Source organism: Beta vulgaris, chromosome 5 (assembly GCF_026745355.1).
Source record: "Beta vulgaris subsp. vulgaris cultivar EL10 chromosome 5, EL10.2, whole genome shotgun sequence".
NCBI lineage: Eukaryota > Viridiplantae > Streptophyta > Magnoliopsida > Caryophyllales > Amaranthaceae > Beta > Beta vulgaris.
The window spans coordinates 49,323,859-49,339,202 of NC_079206.1; the positions used below are offsets into that span (position 1 = coordinate 49,323,859).

A 15,344-nucleotide genomic window follows, 5' to 3' on the forward strand; every position below is an offset into this window, starting at 1 on the left:
TACCTTTAAATCCTCTTTATAAATTAAATATTTTTATTTAACGTAAAACCATGGGGTTAAACGTTATGGTTCAGAACTGTTTGCTTTGATACCACTCTGTAACGCCCCGACCACTAACTCACTATTTAAGATAATCTAATTAGCTGCAGAATACCTATTTAGTCGAGGCATTACTGCCGCACCTTCAGTTAGGAAGGTGCAAGGCTACAATCATATAGCATATTTAAACATTAAGAGATATAATAGTGATAACTTAGACATCTTATATTATAATAAAGTAGACGACGTTAACGTTTACTTGACATAACAACGATAACTTATATTAAAGCATATGGTCTTACATTCTAGTTAAGTTAACCTTACAAGTTAGTAGCACTAATACTAGATGATTTAATAAGGTGGTAATCCTTGCCACTACGCAGTACCATCGTCCCCAGCGGTACCTAAAACATAAATACAAAACGTTATGAGCCGAGGCTCAGTAACAAGCTATTCTAGCAACGTAAATTCATTTCAACTGATTTTATTTGCAAACAGGGGGAAAGAATAACTCAAACATTTGTCGAAAATACCGACCATTCAGCTTTACCTTTATAAACCATTAATCCTTTTATCTATTTTTCTGACTCTGGTTGCTGCAAAATCAGTCAGCTCTGGGACGTCTCCCAGCCATGTGTATGCACCACTGTGCAAGGGCCTGTACCCTGGGCATTGCCCTACACTAATAAAGGGCAGGTGCCCTGGTAATAATTAATGGGCCAGTGCCCAAATAACAGCTCGGTTCGTGCACGACCGCCAATCAGCTAAGCAATCCAGTTATTTCACTTTATTTTATCATGTTTCGTAACTTTTAATATTCATAGGTGATAATCAATAGTCATTCATCTCAACTCTACCTCAATGATTAAGGTAGCAAAATCGTTTCATATCATATCAATTTTCATAAACAATAGCTCATAATAATCCATCTAGTTCATAAAACTCATATAAGGTACTTACAAATAAATCATAGTAGTCATCCCGCAACTCAAGAATAAACATTTTGATAAACTTTTACTAATCACATTGTTCTCATGTTCATAAAGATATTTAAAGGGAATTGCGGGTACTAGTAGTAGATGTTACCTTGATTGCAGAATAATAATAATCCTCTTCTTATGTCCTTGATATCGTCCTTACTGAGCTCCGAGGAACGAGTTCTTTTAAGTTTCAAAATGAGTATTTTTATAAGTTAGAAGTTAATGAAAACATTAATATAAGTGCTTTTTAAGTATGATTCTTAGTTTATACTATTGTTTATATAAGTTAAAAGTCTAACTTATTTAATGATTACGTAATATGTTGAAGTTATAATAGTTTATCCACAACCTTTATACTTATCTCATGATAATCGATAAATATTACTTAGAAATCAAATTAAAAGTATTATCCATAATTTAGTCATATTGTAAGCTTATAAATTAATAGTTGCATAATCATTTAAAGGAGTTACAAATTGAAATTATGAGTGACTATATAAGGAAAATACCTACTACAACATTCCTTGCCTAATTTCCCATGAATTGTTATTATTATTCTAATAACCACTAATGAACTAAATACAAACTTATTTTGTAAACTAAGTGTTCCTAGTATTCAATAAAGAATTCAGATTATAAGATCTAGAAAGTAATTAGTTTAACATAACATTTTTAATTAACCCCTAACATAATTATTAACATAACTATTTAAAGGTTTAATTTACACAAGTGATTTAATTAGGCCCACAAAACAGTCCATTTAAGTCCAATAAATAAACAAGCAACCAATGAATCAAGTTGGTTTAGCTAAGGTAAATCAGATTTTAGGCCCACTTAGATTAATGAGTAAAAGGTAGTAATTAGGCTTTCCTTATAACATTGTAAAAACCAGATTTTTTTAGAGAGAAGGATAAAAGGAGAGAGAGTGTAGTACCTCTGCTCTCTTGGAGCAGGGACGAGCGACAGACAAGGGAGCTCGGAGCTCTGGCGAAACCGAACAACAGCTCACGGTGGTGTGGCGCAGCACGAAAGGTCGGCGGCGAAAAATACGAGCAGCAGCAGCGAATAATGGGCGAAGAAAGGAGGAGGGAGAATGGGCATGCAGGGGTTCAAAGGCGACGATGGAGTGCGTGAGAGGGGAGAGGGGACTGGTCGGCGGTTGGTCGGCGGCGAAGGGCAACAGAAAGGCGGCGACAGGAGGCGAGTGATGATGTGTGGGGGTGCTGTGCGGTTCGCGAAAGAGGAGAGAGAGTGGTCGTGTCGTAAGGAGAACGACGAGGAAGAGGTATGGCGTTTGCTGGTGGTCGAGAAGTGGAGTTGTGGTGGTTGTTGGGTTGTTGTATGGTGGTTGTAATGGTGGCCGAAAACAGAACAACAGAGGAGTTGAAAACTTTTGTTTCAAATTCTTTTAGTTGATGTAAACTTCTGAATTATTGTTGTTGATTTTGTGATTGTAAAACTCAACCATTCCTCCCTATTTATAAAGAAACTTCCATCTCAGTAGATGAATTTCGGAATTTTAAATTACCAAAACCATTCAAGAAAACAAGTGGCTAAATTTAGGGGTTTTGAGAAAACCAGTGGATTAAGGGTGGTTGAGAAGGTGAAAACTCAATTAAGTTTACTGAGATAGTTTTTGACTTTGTTAAGAAATCTTCATTCTTGTCCTTCCACGTATGGAGGAGGAAGAAGATGGAGTTAGTGCTTCCCTTTTACTTTGTGCTTTATTTTCTGATTTTGGGAGAGAATAGTGCTAGGCCTTTTTTTTTTTGTTTTGTTTTGTTTGGGCTTCAAAGGATTTGGGCATTGGGTCCATCAGAATTTTTGCTAGTTTTAAGTCTTACATTATTTACAAGATTGATGCTAAGACTTAGAAATTTAATTTATGAACTTCGTTATCCCAAAATTATTAAACGACGTAACTTAGAAGTTAACGTAGTGATTTTTAATTACTAAATTTGGATCGTTTTTAGTTGAATAATTTCGATTAGTTAATAATTAAATAATATTAAAACTTGGGGATATTACATCCTCTCTCTCTTATCTTGTCTTTGAACTTGTATGTAGAAGGATTTTTAGGTGTAAAGGAGTCCATCTCGTGGTTTTATCGATTGTGGCTGCATTCTTTTCACCTGAACTTATTTGAACTTATTGGAACTTATTAAAGTTTATTTTATAAGGTATTGAAACTTATCTAAATATATCATAAATTCATTGAATTTGTCTGAATTGATTGAACTTAAAACTTATCTGTTTTTAACATGAAAAAAATGCACCCTCTGTCAAAATAATTTCACTAGCGGACGACCTAATATGTAACGATATTGTAAAGCCTAGTTCACTCATTGAGTCTCTATGCATCCATAAGCAAAGAATAAAGGTTCTGATACTTCAACTACAAGAGTGAGTAATTGGTTCACCAAACTCGAACTGAACCAGTTGATTTTTGTGATCAAGAGAACACAATTATTTGAAACAAAAGGTGAAGCTTGGGTGAACTGAACTGAACTGAATTGAATTGAATTAAATTAAATTGAAAGTAATAAATATATAAATAATATTCAAATAATAATAATATGAATATTAAATAATAATTATAATGATAAGTAATACTAATGAATAATCAATTATGAATAATAATAATAGTATTTTGGATATTTTTAAATGATAGTTATAAATAAATAATATTAATAATCATAAATTAATAATAATAATTAATGATAATAATGATAATTAATAATAATTATTTTATATTATTTGTATTAATATATTAATACTGGATGATGATTATATAATAACAATAATATCTAAGAAGTAAGTTAATATTACTATTTTAATAAGTAGATTTAATATATAATAATATTTAGTAATAAAAATAATGATTGGGTCAGACCGCACAAAATTACATCATAAACCGTTTTGACGCGATTTGATTGGTTTATGGGCTAAAAAACGTGGGTTTATTTGTGCTTTTGACCTAAACCATGTTCCTCCTAATAATAATAGCAATAATAATGAGTAAAGCTATAATAAACAAAATAATATATAGAAATAATAATAATAATAATAATAATAATAATAATAATAATAATAATAATACTTAATAATAATATATAAAAATAAATAATAAGAATAATAAGAATAATTAGTAAAATAAATTAGACCAACATAATAATAATATTTAACAAAATAGTTATAAAAGAAAAGAGCTGAACTGAACTGAACTGAACTGAACTGAGCTGAGCTGAATTGAACTGAAAATAAGTTGGGGAGAACAGGCCTAAATGACTTTTTGAGCCTTGATGATGTTGGATTATGCTCCAAAATTAGTCAAATAGTTTTCCTAATATTTAGAATTAGTTGCTAATAATTAGTTAGTGGGTTAACAAGTAGTGGTCTAGATAATGGTCTAGTTAGTGGGATAGCAAGTAGTGGGATAGCAAGTAGTGGGATAGCAAGTAGTGGGCTACATAGTGGACATGTGATTAGTAGTGCTTTGTATGCCTATTTAAAGATTGTTTTGTTTATTCATTAAGTGTGTACATGAAAAATATATAAAAATATAGTCTTTCTAATTCTCTTCAAGCTTCTCTTTTTTCTCCTCTAAAAATTCTACATGGTATCAAGAGCTCCAGGTCAGATCCGGAAAAGGGAAAGAGATGAAGCAAAAAAAAAAAAAGAGAGAGAGAGAGATAGAGAGAGAAAGAGAGTATTAAAAACAAAATTAAGTAAAAAGAAATAAGCAACGCAGCTTGATTTCATTGTTTGTGAGCAAAATTTTTGTTTGAGTGAAATTTTTTGTGTTTAACCATGAAAGTAATGGTTGGGTGTGATGTATTGTTGGGTTCCCTTTTAGCCCATGAAAATGGATTTTAATCCTGTGAAAAAAGAGGGCATAAAAAATTGTTTGAGTTGAAGATCGAGTAATCTTTACGAGTGTGTGGAAGTCGTACTCGACGCAGAGACGATTTCCAAAGTTGTAGTAGTGGATGTGGTCAAATTTGCAAGACTACGTCAAATAAAGTTTATGGAAAGAAGTGCTCCATTTATTGAAGGTTGATGAGAAGTGCATCAATAAATTTAAAGTTGGTAATGAAAAGTGCTTTACATTAGGAAGAGAAGTGATTCCATGTTAATGGAGAGAAGTGCTCCATGAAGATAAAAAAATGAAGGTCCATCATGTGGGAAGAATTACCAAGAATCAAGATTGTGATATAATGTTTAATGTTGGCTCCTACAAATTTTGGAGCAAAGGGGTGTGTTGGATTATGCTCCAAAATTAGTCAAATAGTTTTCCTAATAGTTAGAATTAGTTGCTAATAATTAGTTAGTGGGTTAACAAGTAGTGGTCTAGATAATGGTCTAGTTTAGGGGTGCTTATCGAGCGAGCCGAGCCCGAATAGCACTGGGCTCGGCTCGAGCTCGTTTATAATTTCCCAGGCTCGGCTCGGCTCGTGAGCTGCCGAGCTTGGGAGAGCCGAGCTCGAGCTCGGCTCGTGATGGAAATTTGGGGCTCGAGCTCGGCTCGCGAGCTCGCTTAGGCTCGGCTCGCGAGCTCGTTTAGGCTCGACTAATGAGCTCGGCTTGGCTCGAAGTAGGTGAGCTTGTTCACTCACCCATCATATGCTTTTATAACTTGATTTCCCTCTTAGCATTGCTAAGATTTCAATGTGGGACTTCATGGTTTGTTAAAGAAAAACAAACTCACTATCCCCATTTCAATGTGGAACTTTATGTTTTGTTTAAGATAAACAAACTCATTCTACATATGCTTATATAACTTGGAATCCCTCTTAGCATTGCTAAAATTTCAATGTGGGACTCCATGTTTTGTTAAGAAAACAAACTCATTATACCCTTGTTTTGTTTACATATGCTTTTATAACTTGGAATCCCTCCTAGCATTGTTAAAATTTCAATGTGGGACTCCATGTTTTGCTAAGAAAAAATTATCAAATATTTTAAGGATTAAATAATCAACTATTTAAAATTATACTTCATTCCCTCTATGAAAAAAATAAAGTATAGTTTTTGTTTCCTAACCAAGGAGATACAAAATTAAACATTAAGTTGAAGTAAGGAATAGTAGCTATTTATAAAGAAAATAAGGTTGATCCTTGTTTTCTTAACCAATGTGGGACTTTAGTGCCTAGTGGAGTAGAGGTGAAGTTGGATCACAAATTAAAATATATAATTTGTAATCTAAGTTAAAATATAAATTAGTATTAAATTTTTTTAATATAAAATATTTTTTTAATAAGAATATTTTTTTTAATATAAAATAATTAACGAGCTGCTCACGAGCTTTACGAGCCGAGCTTTGCCTAGCTCGGCTCGGCTCGTTTAAGTCTCGAGCCGAGCCCGAGCTCGAGCCGAGCTTCAACGAGCCGAGCTTTGACCGAGCTTTGACCGAGCCGAGCCCGAGCTGCTCGCGAGCTTGTCAGGCTCATTATCACCCCTAGTCTAGTTAGTGGGATAGCAAGTAGTGGGCTACATAGTGGACATGTGATTAGTAGTGCTTTGTATGCCTATTTAAAGATTGTTTTGTTTATTCATTAAGTGTGTACATGAAAAATATATAAAAATGTAGTCTTTCTAATTCTCTCCAAGTTTCTCTTTTTTCTCCTCTAAAAATTCTACAGATGACATGGAAAACAGATAGTTGTATCACTAAGGAACATAATCTCTTAAACGTAAGTTGATAATTCTATTGTAGAAAAAAGGAAAAATTGTCAAAAAAAATATCTATTAAAAACACTTTTTTTAGAAAAAAAACTACCTTATGTCCTATTTATGTTATAAAACTACCTCATAACTGGAAAAACTTTAAAATACTACCAAATTCAAAATAATATACTAATCATGGTTAACTACTCCCTCCAATTATCCTTCTAATATAATATTACGAAAATACTCCCTTAAATTACCCTAACCCCTCTCTGTTAATTTCCCTCACAACAGCATATGATGTCCAATGTTACTTGCTTCAGTCATGTACTCCGTTGATTTTTCGTATTTACTCGTGGATTTTTTATGTTACCACTATTCTGCATTGGCAATTCGTATTTTCAATGGCCAAGTTTAGGCCAAAGTTAACCCCTTGTATCTATTGTTTATGTTTGGATTAATATTTTAGAATAATTGTAGATAAGAAAATTGAAGTGCTTATTCGGAAGTGTGACTAAATTGTACTCCATCAACCATTCTTTGATTTTCAATGTCAAATAGAGCTGAGTTGTATGTGTACGTGCATTATGGGTGTATTAGAAATTGCTTCACATGTGGTTTGAATACTTTCTGGGTTCACTCATCAAGCAAATGTGATGTTACCTAATACTACTTTCAAAAATAATAGAATGGATTTTCTAATTTGCGTTGATATATATGCTTGAAAGGATGTGAATCATGTGATAGTGAAGTGTAGATTTCGCTGGTTGAAGTACAAGGGAAACAAGCTGCTGGTTGATGACGAGAGTTGTTTGCAGTGAGAAAGTGAAAAAAAATTCACCTAGTTTTCATCGTCAATTCGTCAAACACTCCTATGAGGATTTCGCTTGGTTAAGGTAGAGTTAAACGTTGCTATGAGGGAAATTTAAAAACAGGGTTGGAGTAATTTAAGGTGTATTTTAGTAATCATATATTCGAGGGATAATTGAACGGAATAGTTAATTAGGGTTAGTAAATTTTAAATTTGGTAGTACTTTTTAAATTTGTTCCACTCATAAGGTCGTTTTATTAAATAAAGGAAAATTTGCCATAAAAAAACCTTTTAAAGGTTCAGTTTTGCGGAAAAAAACCTTATAAAACATTTTTTGCGAAAACAAACCAAAAAGTAAATTATTTTTGCAAGATGAAACCTGAACTCATTTTTTGGTATTGACCATAAACTTTCCGGTGTTGACCACTTCTAGCTCCCTTCTTTCTCCAATATCACCACCTAGCCACCACTACCAACACATGCTGCCAGCCCTCCACCTACCTACCCGATCACCCATGCAGCCCCCACTTCACCCCCACCTGCATCCCCCACGACCTGTAGCCCACTCCACTCCCACCGCAGCCCCCAGCCCCTCCCTCCACCCCCTCAACCGACAACTCCACACCCCCGTACGCGACAACCCCACACCTTACCCTCGACCCCCCAACCTTCGCCCTTACCTTCTCTCCTCTCCCTCACCCCTCCCCCCTCTCCTCTCCCTTTGTCCATCTCCCCCATTGCGAACCCCCCTCCGCATCCCCTTTTATTTCCATTTTCATTATCTACTACTCTCTCTCCTAGCTTTGTGCTTTAGGGTGCCGAAAAAACCATCGCTGGGTGGGAGGGGGAGCTGGGGGGATGGGGTTGCGGAGGGGGCTTCTATGTGGCGCAACGATGGGGAGATGAATGAAGGGAGAGGGGAGAGGGGAGGGGGGAAGGGGGGAGGGAGGAAAGAAGGGGTGACCGGGTTGGTGGGGGTTGGCGGCAGTTGTTAGTAGTGGTAGCTAGGTGGGGATTATGGAGGAAGAAGAAAAATAGAAGTGGTCATGTTAGAATAAAATACGAAATGAAACAAGGATCACAAGATGAACAATCTTCTAGGCGTGGATCACTTTCCCAAAAGTAATATTCCGACCCTATTCGTAAAGCACGGGTATCACGGAATTCACCTTCGAGATACAAAGAAGAAAACAATAGTGGTCACGCTTACTATGAACACTATCAAATTGAAAATGAATTTTTGAGAATTTGTGAAGATGAAGTACTTTTTATATTTCCTTTAAAGTTTTGTATGCAAAATAGAGAGCATTTGTTTTCTCATCATCTTCATCATATATCAGAGGTTTCATATATATACCAATGCAATATCATAAAAGAATAACCGAACCGCTTCTTTGATAAACCGTCAAAATGTGAAATCACCAAAGAGCCGCGGAAAAACAGACGTACATCGCGAGTCGCGAACCAGCGTCGCGAGTCGCGACTGAGCCGTCGCGAGGTGCGACACAGCTCGCGAGTCGCGACCTACAGTCTGCTTCTCCCTTCTTGCGCGTCTTTTCTTCGCTTGCGATTCAAGTCTGTCGCGAGGTGCGACAATGGTCGCGACTCGCGACCAGCAGTCTGCCTCCTCGCCTGTGCTTGTGCGAGAGAGAGAGCTGCAAGGTTCTACTAGGCTTGCGAGGTCTGCGAGGCTTGTGACAGCCATACAACCAAGGTCTGCGAGGCTTGTGACAGCCATACAACCATTGCTAGTTATTCTATGTTGCATTGTTATCCATGTATTGTTTGAGTTACAACACCATAACCAAGCAACTCAAATATACATCATGAAGAAATCTAAACCTTATACTCTAAATTCCAACAGGTCAATGTCGGAAAGTCTTTGGTCAGCACCGGAAAATGATATTAGGTTTCATCTTGCAAAAATTATTTACTTTTTGATTTGTTTTCACAAAGAATACTTTATAAGGTTTTTTTTTGCAAATTTGAACCTTTAAAGGTTTTTTTTGACAAATTTTTGTAAAATAAATATGATATAAGGTAGTTTTTTTGAAAACATTATCTTTAATAGATAGTTTCAAACAATTTTTCCTAGGAAAAAATTTCTTCTAAATGCAACAAGTAGTTGATCGGTAAGGAGGAGGATAGGTCATCGAGTCACTTAAATATTTAAAGTAGATTCCATCCAAAACTATACTAACAATAAAAGAGTAATTTCTCAAACTCATACAGTAGTTTATCATTTCTCTTCTTTTCTAATTTCTAATATAAGACAACTCGCATATACCCATAGGCCATAGTAAACAAGGGGATCTAACACTTTTACTTAAAAAAATGTAACTCCACCTAGTGGGTATAGATATCTTACGCGTCTGATGTGCTCATGTGTAATGGGATAAAAGAGATTAGTGCATTTCCGACCAAATCTATAAAATATGTTAAAGTTTTACTATTATTTTATGAGTAAAATACCTCTTGGGTGAGATGTAAGAATGCCCTGTCCACCTCATGCGAAGTATTCTATAAAGAAAGAGAAATGCGGCGAAATGTAAGTAACACACTAATTGATTAGTGTTTCAGCAAATTGAGCAGTTTCAGTCAGGGCTCAGGAGTAGTGTTTTTCCATAGAGTCATCAATGGTTATAATAATTGGAGACCAAAAGATCATATTGGATACGTGGGTCCATAAGTAGGTTTATGTGTGGGTCGTGGGATCCGAAGAAGCAAACACCATTAATTAGCTAGTGAGAGTTTATAGCTCCGTTTGGTAGGGCGTAAAACATTTTCAGTGTAAAATGATTTTCATGGAAAACAATTTACAATGGAAAACACAATTCCAAAATGAGTTTTCCGTTGTTTGGTTCGATGTAAGAAAAATGATGGAAAACAAGGAAAATGAAAGAGGTAGTAAAAGGAATGTACAAAGAGGAGTGGTGGAAAATGTTTTCCTCCCAATTTTGGGGGAAAATGTTTTCAATGGGGTGGAAAATGGTTTTCCATCCCAAGTTTTACATTTTAATATTTTACACCAAACCAAACAATGTAAAATAGGAAAATAGTTTTCAAGGAAAACGTTTTACACTCTACCAAACGGACCCTATATGTTAGTGATATGAATAACTACTTGCTGGTTCGGTTCATCTATAATATGAACTTGAAATATTAAATTAAACACTTAAGAGAACCGGAAGTATAGGTATTAGATTGTACTTAAGAAATAATTTTTCAGTTTTTTTTAATTATTTACATAGTAAATTATAATATAAATTATTTATAAATATAACCATCGACTTCAAGAGAGTACATAAATATATAAATATATAATTACCTACAAAGAATATGATACAATCTTGTTCTTAAAATCTTGGTTAATGTGTAAGAATATAACCAATGTAATAAAACGATGTATTAGTGTTAATTGTGCAGATTATAAAAATTTAAAGAGATTTTTTTTATTATAAGAATATTAAAAGATAGAATATGCTATTATTTACATTAGATTAACCAGTATTTAGTTGGGTAGTGCATATGTATGTCAAATGAGAGGTTATGAGTTCGAGTCTTAAAACACACATTTTTATTGTTTAAGATGTCTCATTTGATTGCGTGGAGATTGCTATTTTCATTAGGAACAATATAAGAGGGGAGGCGGTTGTGAATTGTATAAACGTAACTTTTTGCGGAATTATAAAAATTAAACCAAGAAACAAATTAAAGGAACGCAAGTGATTTTTACGAGGAAAAACTTATTGGGTCCCAACAAGAAGAAACAACTTCGACCACGGGATTTTAAACACAACTAGTTATTAGGCTCGAGCTATGCCCCGGGTAAGAAAAAATTTCATTTATTAATATAATACTTTATAATAATAACACTAAATACAACTTAGCCTAGTGGTTAAAACTTTAGTATATGTGCTTGAGGTCTCACCGTCTCAGAATCAAACCCTATACTATGCAATTTCTTAATTTTTTTATTGTAGATGGTTTACATGAACTAAAACTCCCTAGGGAGAGCACCACGTGGTACAGTTTCTTGTTTTCGCACGCCTTTTAATATATTTGTACAGATACTTACACTAATTAAGCCAAACAACTTTGTTACAACCTAATTCTACTCACGGCCTGACGGGCCACACCTTGAGTTTCTAAACTCAAATTCCTGGACAACTGTTCCCTTAATAGTTGTTGCTCTCAACATCACTTGAAGTTTTCTCACTTTAAATTGCTTCACTCAAAGCTTTCTCTCTTACAAGACTTCACTCAAAATCCCCTTACCCCAAAACCAAAATATAATGATCAATAAACTTAGTGGAATTAGATTAGAAGACAAATAACAAATGGCTTTTAAGAGAGAATGAAGGCACTGACACGTTACTTAGTGAAACTCACTAAATTTCTTGGTCAAAGACAAATTGGAACTTATTTATAGCAGTGATTATTTAGAACGTGAGATAAAATCATGTGTTAGTGATAAAATCATTTTTCCATGATGTTCCTCAACTAGAGAAACACCTTTCTTTTTAATACCCATGATCTACTACAAATACGAATGCAACGGGTCGGACTTGGACTGGATTATGTATAATCCGACTCCGACCCTACAGAAAGTCGGATTTTAAATCTGAGTCTGACTCCGACATCCGACTTTGAAAATCCGAATCCGACCCGACTTAAAATCCGAACATCCGACTCCGAGATCCGACCTGACTTAAAATCCGGACATCCGACTTAAAATCTGAATATCCGACTCCGAACCTGATTCGACTTATTTTTCTTCCAATTTTTTATAATAGAATAGTCTTCTATAATACAATAATTTAATCCTTACAATTTATTCTAATCATCATATGAAAATCTTATATAGTACAAATAACCTAATTATTACTATTATTTTTAACAATCAATTTTTCTATGGGAAAATCCTATATAATACAATTGGCTGAAAGTCGAAGTCAGATTATACATAAATAATACATTACATAAATAAGAAAAAGGATTAATTGACTCAAAGTCAGAGTCGGATTCGGATGTCGGATTATTTTATGAGATCCGACTCCGACCCTCCTCCGACTCGGAGTCGGATTTTTTAAACGGAGTTGGAGCTGGATTACTTTTTTGTCGGAGTCAACTCGGATTTTTTCCTTCGGATCGGAGCGGACTAGAGTTGGATTCAGACTGGATTGCCATCACGTGGGTTAGTATTAATACTGATTTCTGTATTTTAGCAATCACTTAAGCAGTAACAAAATCTGATTTTAATTAACAAATGATATTAATTAATAAAACCAATTTAAATCCTTTTATAGAATATTATCTTTAAAAATATTTTCATTAAAACCTTAAAAGGAATATAATAAAAATAAAATCTTTTCCTAAAAAATATTTTCCTTAAAATCAGATTTTTAGTAAATAAAAATGGTTTCCTAAAATCTAGGCATATAATACTCAAGCGTCATATATTAATTGTTGTACTGCTTCAAACTATGTGTAGTTCCTTTTAATAGTTCCTTTAAAGTAACATGGCAGTGCTAGTTCGTCTGTTGCTCTCAAAGAAACATACGTTCATTCTCTTTTTAAATTACCACAGTTTCTTACAAATTGTTACTCGTTCCTTTACATTTGAACTAGAAACAAAAAACCTTGCTTTCGTCCTCTTGTTCCAACGCACCTCCAGTATTAGTTCCTTGAGCATCTTCACTTAGTCTTCAAAATTCAAACTTGATTTCTTCTTCTGACTTAGTATTCTCTTTGCTCCTATCAATGATATCTTGCAAAAATCCATTCACTTAACAACTTGTTAGTTCAACAAATAACTTAAGGAAATGAAAGACATAACTCAAATAATACTTTATAATTTTATTAAGGCAGATTAAAGATTTTTATTTTTTTCAACTTAGTTTGTTCCTAGTATCTTTTCCCCCTTTAATCCTCAAAAAGATTAAACTATTGGTGATTTTGGGAAGTCTGATATTTTCAAGACATTTTGACCATTATCAAGCACCAAAAAAAGGTTAAGTTAGGATTTACAAAGGTTAGACTTGTTCAAACATCAATCACATGATACTAACCATTTCAAGTAAGAAATTATGCAATTAACTCACAACAAAGACAAGTTTAGCAAAAATCATCGTATTTATAGCACTTGTTCCATAAAAGTAGAAAAGAGAAAAAAAGAAGAAAATAAATAAAAGCTAAGAGTTTTTATTCCTTTAAGAGGAACATGAACTAAATTAGAAAGGGAAGGGGAGTTGTGCTCCTCTACTACTTCTTATTCGACCACCTCCTATAATTTCTTTATAACCTCATGATGCCCATCCAGTTGCTGCTTCAAGGTATTAATTGATTGGGTCACCATCTCAATATTCTTTTGTTGTTAATCACAGTATCACTAAATACTTTCATAAGGCCCATTATTTGTTAGTTTATTATCCAAAGTCCAGTGAAAGTGATTATAGAACTTTATCAAATGTTGAGTAGGGAGACAAACCTCATTTACCCATCCATAATCATCCGAAAAAACTTATTCCTTTCCCTTTGTACCAAAGTTTGTAAATGGTTTTGGTGGAGGAACTGGAGTGTTGGCTTGGGATGGTCCTGATGTTATTGTGAGAGGAACAGAATGTAAAGCGGTGGTGTAAAGTGAAGGAAGAAATGGAGGTTGGGATTAAGGGTGCTTATCGAGCGAGCCGAGCCCGTTTAACTTTTCATGGACTCGGCTCGGTTCGTGAGCTCGCCAAGCTTGGGGGAGCCGAGCTCGGCTCGAGCTCGTGATTAGAATTTGCGGCTCGAGCTCGGCTCGTGAACTCATTTAGGCTCGGCTCGTGAGCTCGTTTAGGCTCAACTAATGAGCTCAGCTCGGCTCGAAGTAGATGAACTTGTTCACTCACCCATCATATGCTTTTATAACTTGATTTCCCTCTTAGCATTGCTAAGATTTCGATGTGGGACTTCATGGTTTGTTAAAAAAAAAAACTCACTATCCCCATGCTTTATAACTTGGTTTCGCTCTTAGTATTGCTAAGATTTCAATGTGGGACTCCATGTTATGTTTAAGATAAACAAACTCATTCTACATATGATTATATAACTTGGAATCCCTTTTAGCATTGCTAAAATTTCAATGTGGGACTCCATGTTTTGTTAAAGAAAAAAAAAACTCATTATCCCCTTGTTTTGTTTACATATGCTTTTATAACTTGGAATCCCTCCTAGCATTGTTAAAATTTCAATGTGGGACTCCATATTTTTCTAAAGAAAAAATTATCAAATATTTTAAGTATTAAATAATCAAATATTTAAAAATATACTTCATTCCCTCTATGAAGAAAATAAAGTATAGTTTTTGTTTTCCAACCAAGGAGATACAAAATTAAACTTTATGTTAAAGTAAGGAGTAGTAGCTATTTATAAAGAAAATAAGATTGATCCTTGTTTTCTTAACCAATGTGGGACTTTAGTGCCTAGTGGAGTAAAGGTAAAGTTGGATAACAAATTAAAATATATAATTTGTAATCTAAATTAAAATATAAATTTGTATTAATTTTTTTAATGTAAAATATTTTTTTAATATAATTTTTTTTAGTATAAAATAATATTTTTTTTGATGTAAAATATTTGTTTAAGTCTCGAGCCAAGCCTGAGTTCCAGCCGAGCTTAATTCAACGAGCAGAGCTTTGATTGAGCTTTGACCGAGCCAAGCCCGAGCTGCTCACGAGCTTGTCAGGCTCATTATCACCCCTAGTTGGGATGGTAGATCAGTAGATGTAGAGGAGAAAGAGCTATGCTCATTTATTGCGACTTTCATATGTTCATAACTAGAAGGACCGAGGACCCGACTAGTAGAA

The 15,344-nt window shown here is 34.4% G+C and overlaps 1 long non-coding RNA gene across 1 annotated transcript; it reads right to left on the reverse strand.

Moving 5' to 3' along the window:
- Positions 1–295: 295 nt before the first annotated feature.
- LOC130591621 (uncharacterized) lies at positions 296–1,219 on the reverse strand. Its single transcript, XR_008969532.1, has 2 exons — positions 1,126–1,219; positions 296–443 (listed from the first exon to the last, which is right to left on the reverse strand). It is a non-coding gene; the product is annotated as an uncharacterized LOC130591621 (long non-coding RNA).
- Positions 1,220–15,344: the final 14,125 nt, after the last annotated feature.